The sequence below is a fragment of the Pan troglodytes genome, chromosome 13, assembly GCF_028858775.2.
Source record: "Pan troglodytes isolate AG18354 chromosome 13, NHGRI_mPanTro3-v2.0_pri, whole genome shotgun sequence".
Classification (NCBI taxonomy): Eukaryota; Metazoa; Chordata; class Mammalia; order Primates; family Hominidae; genus Pan; species Pan troglodytes.
The window spans coordinates 96,161,362-96,166,956 of NC_072411.2; the positions used below are offsets into that span (position 1 = coordinate 96,161,362).

A 5,595-nucleotide genomic window follows, 5' to 3' on the forward strand; every position below is an offset into this window, starting at 1 on the left:
CAGAAATCTTCAAAAAAGAAAATACTAGCAAACAAAATTCAACAGCACATCAAGAAGATAATACATGACAGTCGAGTATGATTTATCCCAGGGAGGCAAGAGTGATTCAATATAAGCAAATAAATAAACATGATACATCACATTAACAAAATGAAAGACAAAAAACCATATGACCATATCAGTACATGCTGAAAAAGCATTCTATAAAATTCAACATCTCTTCAGGACAAAAACTCTCAACAAACTAGGTATAGAAGGAACATAACTCATAACAAGTCCATATAGGGCAAACCCTCAGCCAGTACCATACTAAATAGAGAAAAAAATAAAGCATTTCCTCTACTACCTAGAAGAAGACAATGATGCCCATTTTCACTACTGTTATTTAACATTGTATCAAAAGCCCTATAAAGAGAAATTGGGAAAGACAGAAAAAAAATTAAAGGCATTTAAATTGGAAATAAGTCAAATTGATGTTGTTTGCAGATGACATCTTTTTTTATTTAACATTTATTTTAAGTTCAGGGTACATGTTCAGCTTTGTTATATAGGTAAACTTGTGTCATGGGGGTTTGTTGTAAAGATTATTTTGTCACCCAGGTATTAAACCTAGTACCCATTAGTTATTTTTCCTGATCTTCTCCCTCCACCCACCCTTTACCCTACGATAAACCCCAGTGTGTGGATATTATATTACATTTAGAAAAACTTAAAACCTTGACCAAAAAGGTGTCAGAACAGAAAAACTAAGTCACTAAACTTGCAGGATACAAAATCAACATACAAATATTACTGCTACTTCCATAGACTATCAGTGAATAATCTGAAAGGGGAATAAAGGAACAATATCATTTATACTAGTTACAAAAAATTTAAAAGATGTTGGAATAAATGTAATCAAAGAAGTAAAAGCCCTCGACAATAAAAACTATAAACACTGATGAAAGAAAGTGAAGAGGACATGAAACATGGAAAGATATTTCATGTTCATGGATTGGAATAATTAATTTTGTTAAAATGTCCATTCTTAACCCAATGCAATCTACAGGTTCGACACAATCTTTATCAAAATATCAATGACATTCTTCACGGAAATAGAAAAAAGCAATCCTGAAATTTGTACAGAGCCATGAAAGACCCTGAATAGCCAAGTCAATACAGAGCAAAAAGAACAAAGCTGGGGCATCATGCAACCTGATTTCAAAGTACAGTTGACCCTTTAACAACTGTTCAGGTCCACTTATATCTGAATTTTCTTCTGTTGCTGTCACCTATAAGACAGCAAGACCAACTGCTCCTATTTTTCTTCCTTCTCTCCTTACTCAATGTAAATACAACAAGAATACTTTTATGATGATCCACTTAAGGAATAGTAACTATATTTTCTCTTCCTTGTGATTCTTAATAACTTATTGTAAAAATGCAATATATAATATATGACGTATATGCTAATACATTATTTATGTTATTTATAAGGCTTCTGGTCAATAGTAGGCTATTCCTAGTTAAGTTTTTGGGAAGTCAAAAATATAATAATTTTCAAGTGTGTGGGAATTGGCACTTCTAACCCCCTGTGTTGTTCAAGATTCAACTGTAACTACAAAGGTATAGTAGCCAAAACGATATGGTACTGACATGAAAATAGATACATAGACCAAAGAAACAGAATAGAGAACTTAGAAATAGATCTGCACATTTACAGCCAACTCATTTTTGACAAAGGCAGCAATAATATATATTGGAGAAGGGACAGTCTCCTTAATGGTGTTGGGAAAACTAGATCTCCTTATGGAGAGCAATTAAACTAGACTTTTATCTTTCCCTATGCACAAAAATCAAATGAATACATTAAAGACTTAAATGTAAGACCCCAAACTATGAAACTACTGGAAGAAATCATTAAGAAAACACTTCAGGACATCAATTGTTCTGAGCAAAGATTTTTGTGGTAAGACCTCAAAAGCACAGGCAACAAAAGTGAAAGTAGACAAATGAGATTATACTAAGCTAATGAAACTTCTGCACAGCAAAGGAAACAATCAACAGAGTGAAGAAACATCCTCCAAAAGATGAGAAAATATTTGCAAATTGTCTGACAAGAAATCAATAACCAGGATATATAAGGACCTCAAACAACTCAATAGCGACTCCCCCCAAAAAAAAATCTGATTCAAAAGTGAGCACATGATCTGCACAGACATCTCTCAAAAGAAGGCACACCATTGGTCAACAGGTATTTCTATTTATGTAATCAATTGGAGAGTCGGAAGTAGATTTGCACACATGATAAAAAAATTAGATAAAAGTATCAAAACAGCTTAATGAGAAGAGGAAACATTTTCTAACAAATGTTGCTGGAAATACTGGGTAAAGCTATGAATCAATAATGAATTTCAATCCCTTACACCATTATAATTTGAGATGGAAAATAGACCAACTGTTAATAGTTATAACCATATAACTTCTAGCATAAACACAGGAAACTATAATTGTAATCCTGGGAAAAGCAAATACTTCTTAGGACCAAATAAGTAATGTGATAGACAAAATAATGTCCCACGAAGACATATATGCCCTAATTCCTTGAAACTATGAACATGTTACTTTACATGGAAAGAAGACTTTACAGATGTGATTAAGAATATTGAGATGGGAAGATTATGCCGGATTATCAGGCTGGAACCAATATAACCAAAAGGGTTCTTATATGCGGGATAGAAGAGGGGCAGACTCAGAGTAGATGTGACAAAGGAAGAAAGGTTAGAATAATTCAAGGAAGAGACATGAGTCACAGAATGCAGACAACCTTTTCACATTGGAAAAGGAAATACAATGGATTTTTTAACAGAGCCTCCAGAAGGAGAGCAGTTCAGCAAACATATTTTCATTATTCTAACTTCCAGAAATGTAAAATAATAAATTACTGTTACTTTAAGCTACAAAATTTATGGTAATTGGTTATAGCAGCAATAGGAAACTAATGCAAGCCTACTTAAAAATAAAAACTGATAAATTTCATGTTAAAAAATCACTTTTCCTCCTCCAAAGACATCAATAAAAAAGTAAATTGGTAAATCTCAGACAGGGAATATATAATCACCCCCCCACCACACACTCACACACAGAAAGAGGGAGATATGGAGGGTCAATAGTACTTATAGCAATACACAGCATTACAAAGGAATGAAATGTTAACACATCGCGCAACATGGATTAATCTCAAAGTTATTGTATGCGTGAAAGGAATCAGACACAAGTAGTACATAGTTGAGATTTTTACTAATAAATTTTAAGAACAGAGGCAGAAGTAATATGTGTGTGTCTGTGTATGTGGGGGTGTGTGTATAAAATCAGACAACTCTCATTCAGAACATAAAATAACTCCTATAATCCAATAATAAAAAACAATAAAAATAAATACTATATAGAAGAAGATGTAATAATGGGCAATGCATATGATAATGTTTTCAGCATTATTCATAAATAGAAAAATACAACTTTAAAATTATAATGTCATACATAGTTGATCTATCACCACAAACTCACAAGGATGACTAAAGTAAAAAACTGATGCTACCAAATGTTGATGAAAATGTGGAGCTACTGGAACTATAATTCATTGCTGGTGCAAGTATAAAAGATACAACCAAAGGAGACACAGGATGAGTAGCTTCTATCTGCCCTCAGGTCATTGTGTTGTTTGCCTGAGTCTAGCTGTGTCCAGGGTTTTTATGGGCTTCAGAGTGGAGAAAGTGCATGCTGATTGGTTCCATGGGTGGCCTTGGGCAGCTGAAAAAGCACCATAAGTTCTCATTCTGGTCTGCAGAACTAGCAGCCTGGCCCCAATGCTTCAGGCCTTCTCTGGCTTGAAGGTGGGGCTTCACCAGGGAACCAACCCTTTCCCTCCAGGAGCCTGTCTGCCTCCTACCACCATCAACCTGCCAAGCAAGGCAACCATGGTGTCCAGGCTGTTTGTGCTGAGGGGTGCCTGCAGACTCAAGTGGAGCTTCCCTCACCCCCATTGGCCTCCCTCCTGTGCTCACAGGTGCCCATAGTCCAGAGGAGTCCAAGGCTGCAGGAGCCTGATATGTCAGCACTGTCCCAAGTGTGCACACACCGTCAGGTCGCAACTGTGCCTGGGCTCAGCATCAGCTTTGCTCCAAAATCGGAGTGGGCACCAGGAGCCAGGAGAGGCCAGGTAGCAGAAGCAGTCTGGGGGAAGGGGGGGGCTTCCCAGCTTCCCGAGAGCACAGGGATGCCTGGGTCCTCAGCTGTGGCTGGGAGACTACAGCTGCACCTGGAAGAGTGGAACTCCTATCCCTCCAACTCAGGAGCGGGCAGGGATCCCACCTGTTTTTGGCTCCCGCCTGCTCCATGGAGCACAGAGCCCAGGTGGTGCTTCCCCAACTGCAGCTGGCATCATGGCAGCATCTGCTCCAGATGGGTCACTTCTGCCATCAGTTTCATGGAATTCAGTTAGGAACCAGACATTTTCCAGGCCCCTCTTGGAATCATAGGCACGGATGTGGTATTGGTGCCGCTTGCTTATTTTCTCGATGGCCTCCTCAATGTACTTCACACCTTTCTCCTCCCACATGGCCTTGGTGCTGAAGTTAGTGTGGCAGCCTGCATCATTCCAGGTCCCAGGAATGGGCTTGGGATGAAAGGTTGCTGCTATCACTCCAAAGTCTTCACATACATGATGCAAGATGAAACGGGAGATGATCTTCCATGCTGATTCCTTCACAGGATCCAATTTGGAATTCCCACTGGGCAGGCATCACCTCAACATTAGTCCCTACGATCTTAATTCCAGCATACAAGCAGGCTTGGTAATCAGCCTCCAAAACATTCCTCTTATAGGCTTTGTCTGCTCCCACAGCACCGTGATATGGACCCCGTGGCCCAAAAAAGCAATTGGAAGGCCAACCGAAGGGCTGCCCATCTGTCCCCATGAGTGTATATTTCTGCTCTATGCCAAACCAGAGATGCTGGTTGCTCACCATGTCCATTATCCATTTACAGATGTGCCTCAAATTGGTCTCTGCAGGCTTTCGATTGTACTTGAAAACTTCACAGAACACCAGCTTGTTAGAGTCCTTGTGGAAGGGGTCCCAAAACATGACAGCAGGCACCATACACATGTCACTGTTGGAGCTTTCAGACTCTAAAGTACCAGAGCTATCAAAATTCCACTCAGGCAACTCTTCCATATACTTCGGCTCACTGTCCAGGGTATGGGTCTTGCAGCACAGTCGTTCTGCAGTCACAATTATCCAGATACACATGGCCTGAACCTTCTCACCCTGAGGCAGAGACATGTACACCTGCTTGATGGTTTTGTTCAAGCAGGAACTTGCTGAAGTGGTCATGGTGGAAAGGTGGTCTGTGGGCTGAGCAGGCCGGTAAAGGTGGGGAGAGAAAAGAGGGGGGCCGTTGTGATGCTTAGACCTCCACTTGTCTCCCATTCTTGGCTCTGCCCCCATAGATTGAAAATCATCTCTAGATTACTTATGATATCTAATACAATGTAAATTTTATGTAAATACTTCTTATATTGCCTTGGGAATAATGACAAGAAAAAAATCTGTACAT

General features: G+C 39.2%; 1 pseudogene; it reads right to left on the minus strand.

Moving 5' to 3' along the window:
• Window positions 1-4,327: 4,327 nt before the first annotated feature.
• LOC107973669 (glutamine synthetase-like) lies at window positions 4,328-5,372 on the minus strand (annotated as a pseudogene).
• Between the last annotated feature and the right edge of the window lie 223 nt (window positions 5,373-5,595).